Source organism: Camellia sinensis, chromosome 11 (assembly GCF_055761805.1).
Source record: "Camellia sinensis isolate YWXY chromosome 11, ASM5576180v1, whole genome shotgun sequence".
Lineage (NCBI taxonomy): Eukaryota > Viridiplantae > Streptophyta > Magnoliopsida > Ericales > Theaceae > Camellia > Camellia sinensis.
In genome coordinates this window covers 50,910,377-50,926,098 of record NC_138971.1, presented here as the reverse complement: position 1 = coordinate 50,926,098, position 15,722 = coordinate 50,910,377, and the positions used below count along the sequence as shown (strand labels likewise).

The 15,722-nt window shown below is 40.0% G+C and overlaps 1 pseudogene across 1 annotated transcript in view; it reads left to right on the top strand.

Moving 5' to 3' along the window:
* The first annotated feature begins 8,866 nt into the window (after positions 1 to 8,866).
* LOC145788890 (geranylgeranyl transferase type-2 subunit alpha 2-like) overlaps positions 8,867 to 15,722 on the top strand; it is a 295,230-nt pseudogene continuing 288,374 nt past the window's right edge. Inside the window, exons 1-2 of the transcript XR_014343875.1 lie at positions 8,867 to 9,532; positions 10,303 to 11,353. The product of XR_014343875.1 is annotated as a geranylgeranyl transferase type-2 subunit alpha 2-like (transcript). The remainder of the gene's footprint in view (positions 9,533 to 10,302; positions 11,354 to 15,722) is intronic.

Below are 15,722 nucleotides of genomic sequence, written 5' to 3'. Positions count from 1 at the left end.
ACAGATTCGCCCAGTAGCAAATCAAATTCGCCAAGTGCTCCCAACATCACCCATTCCCGGATGGCTATACTAGCAACATCACTAATGGTCTTCCTACTAAGGGCATCGGCCACAACATTGGCCTTTCCCGGATGATAATGTAACTCAAAATCATAATCCTCGATGAACTCCATCCATCTCCTCTGCCTCAGATTCAAGTCTCTCTGTGTAAACAGATACTTCAAACTCTTGTGATCCGAGAATACCTCGAACCTCTCACCATAAAGGTAGTGCCTCCAGATTTTCAAGGCAAAGATCACAGCTGCTAACTCTAGGTCGTGTGTGGGGTAATTCTTCTCGTGTATTTTCAACTGACGTGAACCATAAGCTACCACTTTTCCCTCTTGCATCAACACACAACCCAAACCCTCTCGTGAGGCATCACAATAAACCGCATAACCCAACCCTCTCTCCGGAATAATCAACACCGGAGCGGTGGTCAATCTAACTTTCAACTCTTGGAACGACTTTTCACAAGTCTCACTCCACACAAACTTGACTCCCTTCCGAGTCAGTCTAGTCAACGGTGACGCTATCCTGGAGAAATCTTTCACAAACCGACGGTAATACCCAGCTAATCCCAGAAAACTGCGGATCTCAAACACACTCTTAGGCTGTGCCCAATCTTGCACTGCCTCAACCTTGGATGTATCAACAGACACCCCTTCCCCGGATACCACGTGGCCTAAGAATTTGACTTCCCTCAGCCAGAACTCACACTTCCCAAACTTGGCATACAGCCTATGGGCTCTAAGTAACTCAAGCACCACTCTCAAGTGTGCCTCGTGCTCCTCCTCAGAAGACGAATAAATAAGGATGTCGTCCACAAAGACAACCACAAATCGATCTAAGAACTCCCGGAAAATCCGGTTCATCAAGTCCATAAAGACTGTCGGTGCATTGGTAAGTCCGAATGGCATCACTAGAAACTCATAATGGCCATACCGCGTACGGAATGCCGTCTTCGGAATATCTTCCTCCCTGACCCTCAACTGATGGTAACCCGATCTCAAGTCTATCTTAGAGAAACAACGGGAACCCTTCAATTGGTCAAACAAATCATCTATACGGGGCATAGGATACTTATTCTTAACCGTAGCCCGATTCAACTTCCGGTAGTCTATACACAATCTCAAGGCACCATCTTTCTTTTTAACAAAGAGGGCCGGTGCTCCCCACGGTGAAACACTAGGGCGAACAAAGCCCTTATCTAGCAATTCCTGGAGCTGAACTTTCAACTCAACCAACTCTGCTGGAGCAAAACGGTAAGGTGCCATAGAAATCGGCGCCGTACCAGGCACTAAATCAATAGAGAACTCTATCTCTCGGTGAGGTGGCAAACTAACAAGATCTTCGGGAAAAACATCCGAATACTCACAAACCACCCTCGGTAACACAACCTGGGTCTCAACACACTCGCTACTCTCAAAGCTAGCAAGTAAACCACTAAGCTCACTTCGCCCTCGCGAATCAAACCCCGGTGGCAAAACACTACCAACCCGGTCTCCCAAGAAATGGAACCACTCCCCGCTCAAGGTACACAATGTAACCCTCTGGCGGTAGCAATCAATAACAGCCCGGTATGACGATAGCCAGTCCATACCCAAAATAACATCAAAACCCTTCATGGGCATGACAACAAACGGAAAAGGAAGCCTATAGTCGGCGACCTCTATATCACATCCTCTAACACCCTGTTTCAGAACCAACTCACCACCCAAAGGCGATACCACACAAATAGGAGATGCTAACTGTGCTAACTCCAATTCCAAAACAGATGCAAATGCAGCAGATACAAAAGAATGAGATGCACCCGTGTCTATCAACACATTAGCAACTGAGTTGCAAAACAGAAAAGTACCTCTCACCACTGATGGAGCCGGTACTAAGTCCTGGGCGGTAACAGCATACACGCGCCCCGTAGGCCCCTGGTCTACCTGCTCACCTCTCGGAGCAAAAGACTGCTGCACAGACTGGGATAACGAAGCTCCCGGATTGGCCCTCGAGGCCTGCACAGACTGAGCTGGCTGAAAACCCTGCGTCTGCCTAGAACCAGACGCTCCCGAAGTGGCACTCAACTGTGGACAAAACCTCTTCATGTGCCCAGGTTGTCCACACTGAAAACAAGTCAAGAGCTGCCCCCTGCCTAAACTCTGACTCTGCGGTCTAGCTGAAGAAGAAACAGCTTTCTGACCCCCACCCTTCTGCGGGCAAACAGATACCTTGTGACCCAGCTGGCCACACTTGTAACAGGTGAAATCCCCCTGACCACCTCTCCCGGAGCCTGCACTCGGCACTGGGAAGGTCGATCTAGCAACACCACCCTGCGACTGCTGAGGGTTAGAACCCCTCTGCCTCCTGCCATCACTCTGACTATCCTGGCTCCTCTTGGAGCCTCTCTGCCCCTCATCCTCCTCCTGCATCATGAGCTCCATATGAGCTGCAGCGTCCACTAGGTGTCTATACTCTCGAATATAAGACCCACCAATTCTCAACTTGAGGCCCCGCCTCAACTTCCGCTCAAACTCATAGCAACGGCGTTCCTCAGACGCCACCAGTTCAGGTGCAAACCTAGACAGACTGGTAAAAGTAGCCTCAAACTCGGCCACTGACAAGCCCTGCTGATTAAGCCGGCTAAACTGATCCCTCAGCTTCTCCCTTGCTACTGCAGACAAAACCTCTCCTGAAAAGCATTCACAAACGCCTCCCAAGTACCACCAACACGAGCTTTCTCGTACTTCCACCATTGACCCGCATCTCCCTTCAGTTGAAAGGATGCCAAGGTCACTTTCAGTGCTCCGTCCTCGATGCCAAGCATCTCAAACGTCTTCGTTGTCTGTTCGAGCCATTCATCTGCCTTAAGCGGCTCTTTAGGATCCCCGATAAACTCGTCCGGATTACACCGGAAGAACTCCCTCTTCAAGAAAGAAGGCCCTGCCTCAGCTGCCTGATTTCCAGCTCTAAGAATACCCAAAGCTCCTACTATCTCTCTGGCCAAGGCACCCATAGCCTGCTGACCCACTGGCTCGGCCACATTGGCCTGCCCAACTCCCTCCTGCACTGCCGGAATCTCACCCTGTAACGGTACTTCCTGCCTCGCAGGTCTACCACGCCTAGCACCTCTTCTTCGTCCTGACATCCTAATAAAGGCAACACAGAACGTTAGCACATTCATAAATGTGCCGAAACTAAACACTCACGTCCTAGTGCATGGACACTGTAATTCACTCCACATAAGCACATAAACACATAAGCACTTACGAACTTCATTTCCGGATAATGATAGTCCCGAGACGTTACTAGAGTTCCGGTTAGAAACAGCATTGATCAAGTGCTTTTCCAACAAGACTCCCAGAAACTCAAGGATCCAATCAACATCCTAGAAATTAAATCCCATACCCACATAGTCACATAGGCATGTTATCAAATAAACACATAGCATATGGTACTACTTCTACGTCTCTATCAAGCGAGACAAACCCATTGTGATACTAATCACTTCCCACGTACCCAAAGTATTCGAACCCGGTACGCTCTGATACCAAGTTGTAACGCCCTCAAAATAATAACAATAAACCCATCAGATAAGACATGCATTTACATTTAAATTAACTGCATTCCTTTCATTCATTAGAATTCCAAGACATAAGTATTACATGTTAACCTCATAACAAAATGCCCTACGGGCTTACATCTTTCCAAGTTAACACTCGGTTACAACAAAGAGTTCTAACTCGTTTACACATTAAGCCCTTGGCTTGAAATTACATGTAATACATCAAAAGTAAAACGACAAAACTATGCCCGCCACTAGTCTCCCAGCTATGTCCTTGGAGGTGGCATGCTTCCTGCACCTGAAAATGATATTCCCATATAGGGTGAGCCACAGCCCAGTAGAAATACACTAAACCAACCATGGACAATGACCAAAACATTAGCAATTGATAGTTGGTCAACACTGATACAATCACATAAATTACATATTTATGTCAACGACTTACAAGTCCCAATTACTTTTCATTTTCCCTTTTTCAACAGATAAGCATGCTAGCTCTATCATCATTTCCACAGATATGTATAAAAATTATATCTCACATTCAGATAAGCATAAAAGCTATATCCACATTCTCAACAGATATGTATATCAACAATATCCACAGATAAGCATACAAGCTGTATCCACATTCTACAACAGATATGTATATCAACAATATCCACAGATAAGCATACAAGCTGTATCCACACTTCACAAAGATAAGCATATGAGCTCTATCTTCACTTCTCTAGACAAGCATATGAGCTCTGTCTACGGAGTTCATCCCCTATCTCCTCCCAATACCTATCCGGTTTAGAGGTACATCCCCTATCTTCCCCTAAACCGCGGAGTACATCCCCTATCTCCTCCTCTACACATAACGTATATAAACACATTGGTTCTATATACAATCACACAATACACACAATTAATGTATTCTATCAACCGTCAAGTTCCATGACACATTCCATTGATTAGTTTCCGTTTACCTAATCATCATGCATTGTCTACAACAATCTCGACTATCCTCCACCGATAGCCCAAAGCAGTTATTTCTAAAACAGAAAATAAATGCACAAATGGATATTCAATCAACATTTCATTTCCTCATTTCTCACCAATTAATTATCCCAATTAATTAAACAATGTAATTAGGCCATTTTCCATAATTACCATTTCAACCCTTAGGTCCCATTTTCATCAATGATTCAACAATCATTCCACTTTTCTATGCCAAACATGCATCTAGGTTTATTATGAATAAAACCCCAACTTTTGTAAAATTACACAAAAGCCCCAAACTTTCACAAAATTACCAACACAAACCCAACATTTCAAAATACCAAAATTTAAAGACAAAACCCATAGAGAGGAGTAGGTTATCCCTACCTCAAATTCGGAGTCCCAAAGGAGAAGACGACAAAACCCAACGTGCTCCAAAACCCGAGATTTTCAGATTAAAATGAAGCCCTCGACGATCAACAACTTTTTTGTAAAGGCCAAAGGTGAGTAAATCACTCCTACTAGATCAAAACCTAGAGAGAAGGTAGAGTCTAGAGTGAGAGGCTCAACAATGGTGATTTTGGAAAAGTAAGAGAGAGAAGAGAAAGTGAAAAAGTGATTTGAAAAGTCACAATTTCGGGACTTAAACCCAGTCTTCCGCTCGAGCGTAAAACACCCCGCTCGAGCGGCCACTCACAGACTTCCGCTCGAGCGGCCAACCTCCCGCTCGAGCGCAGAATGCACTCGCTCAGCACATTTGCAGAACCAGGCCTCCGCTCGAGCTCCCAACCCTACGCTCGAGCTCACAACACTGCACAACAAGATACTGGATGGATGTAATCTACGCTCGAGCGCCAACACCTCCGCTCGAGCGTACAGGCCAAAAATCTGGGCAACTAGTTTTGGTTTCTAAACTCAACCAACCTGTAACAAACCCGCTCAACACATCCTATAACTCACATACAAAGTAAGAAAGGATGTAAACAAGATAATAAGCAACTACCAACATCCACGGACACATGTCCGGATCACTATACAACAAGGGTAAACCCGGGATCGCTATAGCTCCAACCATTCATGACAGATTGCCAAACTCTCTCATAGATTGACTTTAAATAAGCTCTCATACGAGCTTTCCAATAAGAGTAGTTTATTACATCTAGTAAAGGAGGACAATTATTGTTGATTCCCCCTTGGTTTGAATCCATATAGGAAGCATAGATACGGATACGCGATATAGATACGACATGATATGAATATGGCGATACGACAAAACCTAAAAAAATAGGATACCAGTACGGCTAGGATACGTTTGTGAAAAATATATTTTTTAAAATTATTAATAGTGAGTTACACATAAGTTAAAGAACGTTGAGAAACCACAATGTAATTTTATAATATAAAATACTAACCTTTAAGAATTTTGTATTAATTTAAGGCAGTAGCTTGTTTACTTTTTAAATTTTTAATAGGTCTTGCAAATATTTCATTTCAATATCAAGCTTAATATATTTATATTACAATAATAGAACAATTCACAACTTGTCCTTATACTTTTTCCTTTGACACTAGTGAAAAATATTATATTCAAGTTTACTTACTTATTTATTTATTGATATTTAATTTTCCCATTGTTATATTCTCTTGTTAATTCTTACTTTCTATATAGTTATACGGGACATGCATGAAATAATTAGGATACATCCATTTGATAAATTATATTATTGAACTCACTATGCTCGTCTTATCGAAAAACTTAACAAAGTATTAGAAAAATATTCTTATATTTATACTTGCAATTATATTATATTATATTATATTATATTACTATGCAAGAAATGTTACAATTCTAATTTCATAAAACAAGTAAACATGACTTGGAGTATCCGATACTTCAAAATTAAGTATCCGATACTCCAAAATTAATGAAAAAATAATTAAGAAGTATCCGATACTTTTAATAAGTATTCGATACGTATCTGCGAGTATCCAAAGAGTATCGGTATCTGATACGGATACGATACAGATACGTCACCTTTTTTGAAGTATCCGTGCTTCATAGGAATCCATAGTTAACAAGCACAAAGATCAAATCACGCTACCATAGCTTTGTTGAAAAACAAAGGACTAGCGTCCCGCTCTGATACCAATTGAAAAAATATAGTCCCATGATCTTGTGATTATTGCTTTAATAGATTCAAACCAACTGAGCTTAACAATAAACTAAAGAACAAGAAGCAAACACAACACAAGATTTTGACATGGAAAAACCATAGTTGGAATCCACTAACATGTGATTAAAAAACCACGGGCCCTCGGCCACAATACCAATCCACTAGAAAGAAGAGTAGTACAAGAGATTTCTTGCACCGACTAATCCAAGCACACATGCTCACTCGAGACCTACAAGTAACTGGCCTCGACATGTCCTTTAATCTGTGGATATGCGCTTCCATTCGAGAGATGTTGAATCCATTATTCACTCACTTCTTAAGAACACTCACAAGTTATTTGGTGATTTGATTTAGACTTGATGATTTCATGAAAGAACAAATGAGAATGAATCATCAAGCAAGCATGAGAGAAATATAAAACGTAACCTCACTATAGCTCACTCTCAGAAGACACGCTCAAAATACCGACACAGGGGTTCAAAATACACAACCGAACAAGTATGCTATTTATAGACAAGTGACCATCGCGGGTACGACCTGATGTTCGCGAGAGCGAGACTCCTTCGCGGGTTGCAGATCAAAAACTTCTGGGAGCTGATTTCCTCGTGGCCTGGTCGCGACCTATTCATGGTCGCAATGAGCTTGATCGTGAGGCGATGATCATGACAGACAAGCTGCAATTTCTAACTTTTTTTGCAGCCTTCTTCTCTCATCGCTTTGAGGCACATTTTGCTTCATTCGTTGATAGACAACTAATCACTCTTTTCACCATGCTTGTTAAAAACTCTATGCATCCCACATGTTGATTAATCCAAGAAAATATCAATCGAAGAAAGATATAAACATGATATGAGCCATGCTTTGACAATATCTAGCAGACAGGTAGCCTCATTTCTAGCTCAACTTTCTGCTCATGTAAACCATGCTTTTGCCACACTTATACAAAAAAACATACTTTGATTATTCCAAGATAGATAATCAACAAACAATATTTTTTTGACAAAGAAAGCAATGCACCCAGTCAACATTTATTAAACCAAGAAATATATTTCAAGAATATGTTTTGCAAGCATACTATCAAAACGTATGACCATAAAATCTCATATAGATAATGTACCGATAATCAACAAGATCATATGTTTTGTGAAGAGAGGAAATTGCCAAACTCGTAGGATAAGAATCCTAACACTCTTTGGTGTCCTTACAGGACATTTACATTATATAGTAATGATGTAACATCATCATTACTCTACCTCCCTCCCCATGAGGGCTGCCTCTCTGCTCTGCTCTGCTCACCTCCCCCATCTCTTCATTGATAGAAAAATGTGTTACGCATTTGATTTCTATCAAGGAAGGGAAATGTGGACTATGGAGCCGCTGTCTTTTTCGAGTGTAGTGTGTGTTAAGCGCAGAATGCCGGTAATAGACAGATCGAACCTGCCCCAAGTGAATATTGCTCTCATGAAGCTTTAAAAAATGAGTGGGAAGGCTTTTCTCTTAATGCATAGGCCTACTACAGTTGAGGTCTAATAGGCCTCTTTAATGTCCTTACAGGACAATTGACTGTATTGTAATCATGTAAATAATGATTACTCGCATCTCCTTGATTCATGTAAAAATGATATGATCAGTGAGGCAAGTGTTTTACACTTATTGCTACTTTAGACGGAATGTCTAACGGTACACTTTAGTTTACAAACCACAAGAAACTATGCATTTATTTCTAAATAAGGTGAGGCAAACAACACATGAAATAGTAAATTAGAATTTGTCTTTTTTTCTGTACTTAAAAAAAAAACATAATAATAATTATGTTAATATAAGAAAATTCGTTGGATGGTTTTTTTTTTTTTTTTATAAAAAAAACATAAATAGTTTTTTGGCATATTGAAAATTTTGAGGTCTTTGAGTATTTTCCCAACATTTTGGGGCCTTTGCACAATTTTGAGTCCTAAAGCACATGCTTTACCTGCCTTACGCTTAAGCCAGCACTGATAATTTTGAATTACAGAAAATTTGCTGTTGAACACATTCTCAGTCATTCTGAGACTGATATAGAGATTGATCCAGACTCCATTAAATCTATTTACAGTGAAGAACTGAGAGTTGTACGTTTGTTGGAACCACTCATATGAAAACATATATCTATTTCTTTTTCTGTCCATGTATTTGGCGTTGTTTGGTTGCTGAAAAACTGTAGGAAAAGAAAAAGAAATTCAGCTGAACACAAGTCAACTGTGCCAAATAGGGCTATTTGGTTAAATTGCGTTCAGTGTAAAGTTTGTTTTGAAATTTTAAAATTTTAAATCATGAGATTTTTAAATATTGCATTGCTTTCTTTTCTTTGGTTTTTTCAGCAGCCAATTGTAATTATGTTGTGTATTGTGTTTGGGTTCAATTTATTTTGAATTTTATGAAAGAACTCAATATATATGCAGACAGAGCGTGCATTGGCAAAGAATTATAGGTCTTATGGTGCCTGGTATCATCATAAATGGGTGCTAAGAAAGGGGCATTCATCTGTAGATCAGGAATTGCAGCTTCTGGGGGTGTTCCTGAAGAAAGATTCCAGGAATTTCCATGCATGGAATTACCAGAGGTGAAGATTTGAGTTTGATTTACTTTAATATATTGAAGGACTGTATTTTCAAATGGTCTAATTTGGCCTTTATTTTCAGATTTGTGGCAGCATTAAAGAACAGATCAGATGCAGACGAACGACACTTCACAACTGATTTGATAACGAAAACTTCAATAACTATTCTTCTTGGCATAATCGTAGGTATGCTTGTATCTCAATGTTAATTTACCATTTGGATCATCATAATTAAAATGGACTAGTGGAGAAAAATGCTTTTTTGTGCCATCGTTTGATTCTCAAGTTTTTTTTGGGTGAATTAGTATCTTATCCAGTTATAATCCTTAGATTCTTTTGCAAAAATTGCTCTAGGAAAAATATGTTGGAACTTTGAAATTAGTTCTAGCTTTGGTCCCGTTAGAAGCAGAATGTCTAGTGGTAGTATGCATAGTTACATAGAACATGCAAACAATTTTGTGAATTTTTTGCAACATAAAACGTTTAACTTGTATGATGCAAAATAGCAAAGTGCTGTCTCCTTTCATGCACTTTGTGGAACAGGGGAAAAAATATTCATTAGTTCACTATTTAAAATATTCAAAAGTTGATAAGCACTTCACTATTTAAATGGTCATTCGCCTAACAAATTCCAAAAAAGAAAATTAAGCAGCTTTCTATTTAAATGGTCATTAGTTCAACTTTTCTTTGGAGTTAAATGATCAATTCTTACTCACATTAATACTATAGTGGAAACTGCATGATGAAACACCTGCTACCTTTTGATATTCTATCTATTCTAGTAGGATTAGAAAATTAAGTTTCCTGTCCAATTGTGCCTTTTGTTTTTCTTTTTCAACCTACACAAACATGCCTATTGCTTTGAGTGCATGTTTTACCTTGTGATGTCTCTGTCTATTTGCTTAAACATATTTCTTGTTTTTATTCTACTTTACCTTTCCATAAATGTTCTGCAGTGTAATTCTGTCTCATTTACTGGAGAAAAGGGCTCAAGGATCTTTCTCAAAGGAGGAAGTTCTGACAGAGGAGTATGACCTTGTACACCAAGCTCTTTTTACTGACCCGGATGATCAAAGTGGATGGTTTTATCATCTTTGGTTTCTTGAGCAAACAGTTAAAGTGGAGAATCCTCTGTTGGTTTCTACCTGGCCTCTTCATGGGTCTAATCTTAATGTATCAGCAGATAATTTCCTGGATACTTGTGCTTTGTCTCCTATCATAGGTTTCCATCTTAATAGTGGGATAATTCCACTCATTCTTTATTTTAATGAAGTAGTTGAAGGTGTGAGCTTGTCTACAATAACTGTGGAATCTGTGCATAACAACTCTGGGAGTTCCCAAGGTTGGGTAACACATTTAACTTTTCATGAGGAGAATCTCCATTCTTTACAAACTCATCCAGTAAAGGTCAGCCTTGGACATTCTCAGGGAATCATGTCTCTGTGTGGATTTCACCATAGCCATCCTACTCATTTGAATTTACAGTTTTTATACAACCTCATCGTTCGCAACATGCTGAAATGAAAAGTGCAGAGATGATTTCATGCGGAGATGAAAATTTTCATACTGGTGAAACACATCTTCAAGAACCAACCCAAATTAAAATTTTCAATCAACTGAGGAATAGTGAGGTGAATGAGTCAACAGCTTCTAAGTGGAGCACTGAGACTATAGTTCATGAGATAGCTCTTTTCCGGGAATTGCTGTCAGAGATAAATTGCTCTGTGGAATTCATTCATGAGTGGCTTTGCAGCATCAAAGCATCTTTATTGTTTGTCCAATGTCCTCTTATTTTCTCCCGTTGGTTATTGTAGTAAAATTGGAAAGCTTATGCTTGCAAGATTCTTGACTGCACATGATGCAATGATGTCATATGATAAACCTCCACAGACATGCAAGATGGTCCATTATGAAGAAGTTAAAGAATTATATAGTGATCCTATGACATTGGAACCACCACATTCTCAATACTACAAGGATGAATACAGCTTAGTCTTATTAAAGCAGGTAAATATTTTTTCTCTTCTATATTACTGTTTAGGAAAGCACAATCCATTTAGGTTTATTTTTTATTGTTGTGCTGGATGTATGAGTAGTATCTCTTTAATATTTCATGTTCTCCTTGAGGAGAGCTAGAGCTTTGAACAATTGCATTTAGGAGTAAGAACAAGCTGATCTGAGTTGAGCAGCAAATAATGTATTGTGTGTTTGTGCTTAAGTTAGCAGGTAAGGAGCAGTGCTTGTGCCTGGTTCTAGTTCGGTTGAATTTGTGTTGTTATTGTTTGAGCTCAGTTTGGCCAAAACAGACAAGCTACTCCAGTTTGTCTCTACTCATTTTGTGAATAAAATCATATATTATTTCCTGGTGGTTTTAATATCCTACTGACGTATTGATTACTTGATTGGCCAGCACAGGTGTCTTATATGAAATTATGCCTCAAAGCTCATTATATAGAGTCATAGATAGGTGTAGACGCACCCCGAGGGCCTCATACTACAGTTCGGACTCAAATTGTCACGGTTCTTAATCTGATCTCACAATGTACGATGTGAGATTGATAAATCACCAAAGAGTCCAAATCCGGCAAATCATTTTGGAAAACTGATTTGTGTAAAGAAGTGTCAAACATGGACTGTTTTGCCAGATACAGAGCCGCCACCTAAATATTTTATTTTGGGGGAATTTAGGAATCCCTGACTCGTGCCTAAGGCCATGTGTCCGTCATCACCAAAGTTGCCTCAGCTCGAGAACTTGGGTACGATTGGGAAAGGTCATCTATGAGCACCCCTGCTTACCCGATCAAAGACCGGCCACTACTAAACATGATACCTAGTTTTTGAAAACACATGTGCTCTTATTCCGATTAATTAGCTAATCTTACTATGTGATGCGCACAGCAAACAAGTATAGACTAGATCGCCTAATTTGGAACAAAGTATTGCATATCCGTTTGTTTGGAAATGGATTGAAGTTTGCTACTCGTAAGTAGGCTGAAATGCGGATTTCAATGAATTGTTCCAATTCAAGTAATCCAACCTTCACCCACAGGCATTCAGGCAGTTTATATCAACTAAGCAGTTAGCCTCATGGCAAGCATGCTTTCATGGCAACAATAACACACATGCAGTATGCTAAAGTATAAACACTTACAGTGTACTCCGAGCCAAAACAGAAACTAGTTAGTAATCAATGCATGATCCTAGTTCATGTTAAGATGGCTAATGCAACACATGCAAAATGCAACTAGAAATAGGCTCGGCTATTCTAAGATGGCATATGAGATGCGATTTAGATAACATGTATTCAACTTGGAATTGAAATACAATGCAGCTAGTATAATGCGTCGAGCCCGATGCATGCAATGTGCATGAATGATGCAAACATGCATAGCATAAGGATGCTAATTAAAAATGACCCTAAACTAACCAACAAAAGCAGGTAAGTAAAAGGGAGAAAGACGTTGGGTTGGAAGACATTCACACACTCACGCACACTTATTACAAAATTGGCCCTCTCAATGGAGGGTCCGAATGAATAATACATGCCAACTAATTAACTAACTAACAAGCTAATTAATTATTACATAACCAAAGTAAACAACTAGCTACAACTAATTATTATAAAAACTTAATTAATTAACAAATTAACTAATTATTACAAATTGATGCTAACTAACAAGTAAGCATGAAAAACAAGTTGCTCCAGCTTTGTTCGAAGAAGGAGAGGATGCATGCTCCGATGCCGTCCCGAAAAGCTCTCCGGTTGCTCTTTAAAGGCTCTGTCTCCAGGGTGTCCTCAAGGAATTCCTGCTGGACCTTACCAAAAACATGCTGAGGAGTGTATCAGTGGCCTGCCGGCCATGGGGAGCCACTGCCAACCAAAAATGAAGGGGTGCCGGCCAACAACAAGGCATTGCCGGCCATCTGCAAGACACTGCCAGCCACTGATGTGTTGGGACACCAAACTGCAGTAGAGCACAAAACAGAGAAAATGGAGGGTCTCCCAGGGATATGTACGCACTATGCCACCCCATATCATCTCAAAACATCAAGGGAGAGGCATAGTCGGATCTACGACCATCAATCGCGCATCCCGATGCATGATCGCCAAAGATCTAACTTGTGCAAATCAATATGAAATGAATGCACAACAAAACACATAAAGTGCCTGTTTGGTGCAGCTTAAAAGCTGCTTATTTCAACTTTCAGCTTAATTTAAGCTATTTTGATGTGTTTGGTTTAGCTTAACAATGCAGCTTATAGCTTTTTGTAAGTCAGAAATCAGCTTATTCTTTGAGTGGGGCAGGAGATGCTTAATTTATAAGTCAGAAATCAGCTTTTGTTCATAGTTATAAGCTATAAGCTATTAAGGCATAAGCTATAAGCACTTTCCCGCAGCTCTACCAAACAGGGCCAAAGCCTAAAACTCTATCATGGATAATCAAGCGTGTCGGCGACCGAGAATTGAGACACGTCTCATCACTTGAAGTATGAAATGTCCCTCGTTTCTCGTGTTTGGATTAATACTTAATCCAAACAACAATGCAACACTAGCATGGCAAACATGCAAATATGTCCTAAGCATGCAAACATGCAATGTAATAACCCGAGTATGCAACAAGCATATAAGCATGATATGAGGTAACAACCTTGAATAACATGATAAAATGCAACATGAACATACAAACATGCAAGGCATGTGACGGTGGACAAGTATGCGACGACATACGGAATGGGACAAGCATGTGACAACATGGTAAGATGGGCTTACACTAAAGATGGATAGGCCTCAGCCATGCCTAAAATCAGTGGCCAAAAGTGATGAATTGATAGTATGAAAAGCATGAAAATGCAAGGCAAACATGCATGCCAATTGGCTCAAGGATTGAGGCACAAAGATGCAACTCTTAAGCACACTTAAAGAGTGATAAGCATGGATATGTGACAACAAAGTAAGCTCTGAAATCTCATGTAAATTGATGCCAAATCAACTAAACGATGCAAGTAAAGCATGTTAAGAGGCTCAAGACTCAAAGCTAACAAAGGGACTTAAACCATGGCCATGCAAGGCAAGCCCCGAAGGACTAAGGGAACCTAAAACAGTCCCAAGGCAGGTCCAAACAAGACCAAGAACAAGCTCGAAACTAGCTAACACAAGCTAGAACAAGAGGCCAAAAACATGGAGCATTGAAGGCTACAAAAGAGGCAATGCACTACACCTATTGAAACCAAACATGGCAGGACAGCATAAAACAGAGTTACACTATGGTATAACAAGACAAAAAATGCACTGAAATGATGAGCCAAAGGCTTAGGCTTAATGGCATGCACAAAAGTTCATTCTTGAGGCATAAAGAGCTAAGGCTCCAAAGCACTAAAAACATGGCAAATGCAAGTATATGGCCACATTTCATGGACTGAAATAACACTTAGAATGATGGTAAAGCATGCAAATATCACATGTATAGCATGGTAGGGGCCTCAAAACCCAAGACTAGCCTAAGCATTTACACTATAGCTGTACAAAGCATGAGTGATATGACCATGGCAGCCCAAAACAGTCCTAGGACAGCCCAAAATAAGAATAAAATCATGCTGGAGCAAAGCCAAAACATGCTAGGATGATGAGTCAAAACATCATGTACATAAAGCTAGTAAGCAAGATTTATTTTACAATATATGGAGCATGCAAAGGATGACCAAACCAAATATGGAGAGAGTCATGACATGGAAAAACATCACCAAAAACATGCTGGAATGGACTCATCATAAACTAGAATGACATATCAAAGCATGAAGCATGTGAAGCTAGTTTAAGTGATTTACACTACAAGTGTGTCATGCATGCATGGAGTGACAAAACCAACCCAAAACAAATCTAAGGCATGGTAAAACATCACCAAAAACCTACTGAAATGGACTCAACACAAGCTAGGCAAACATGCTACTTTGATGAGCTACGAATGGGATTACACTACACATACAAGATGCATGCAAAAAGTGACCAAACCAGCCATGGACAGAGCCAAGGCAGGTCCTAAAAGTCACAAAAAAGAGCCTGAACCAAGCCTAAAAAATATGGAGAGACATGCTCCTTTGGAAGGCCAAAAATGCAAGCAAACAAGAACCAAAAGAGAGGGGGCCACCCCCTCTGATTTGAAGCCTCAAAACCACATTCCTACCACTGAAAATCCATTGGATTTCAGTGGTTAGAAGGCCAAACCAAGGCTAGCTCGTAGGCCTTAAGGCATGGCTCAAAACAAGGCCAAACAAGGCCAACAAGAGGGTTGAAGACCTTCAACAGCACAAAGACCTTAAACAACTACCAAAAGCACTTACATACAAGACTTTTTTCAGTTGAAAGAAAGGCCTAAAA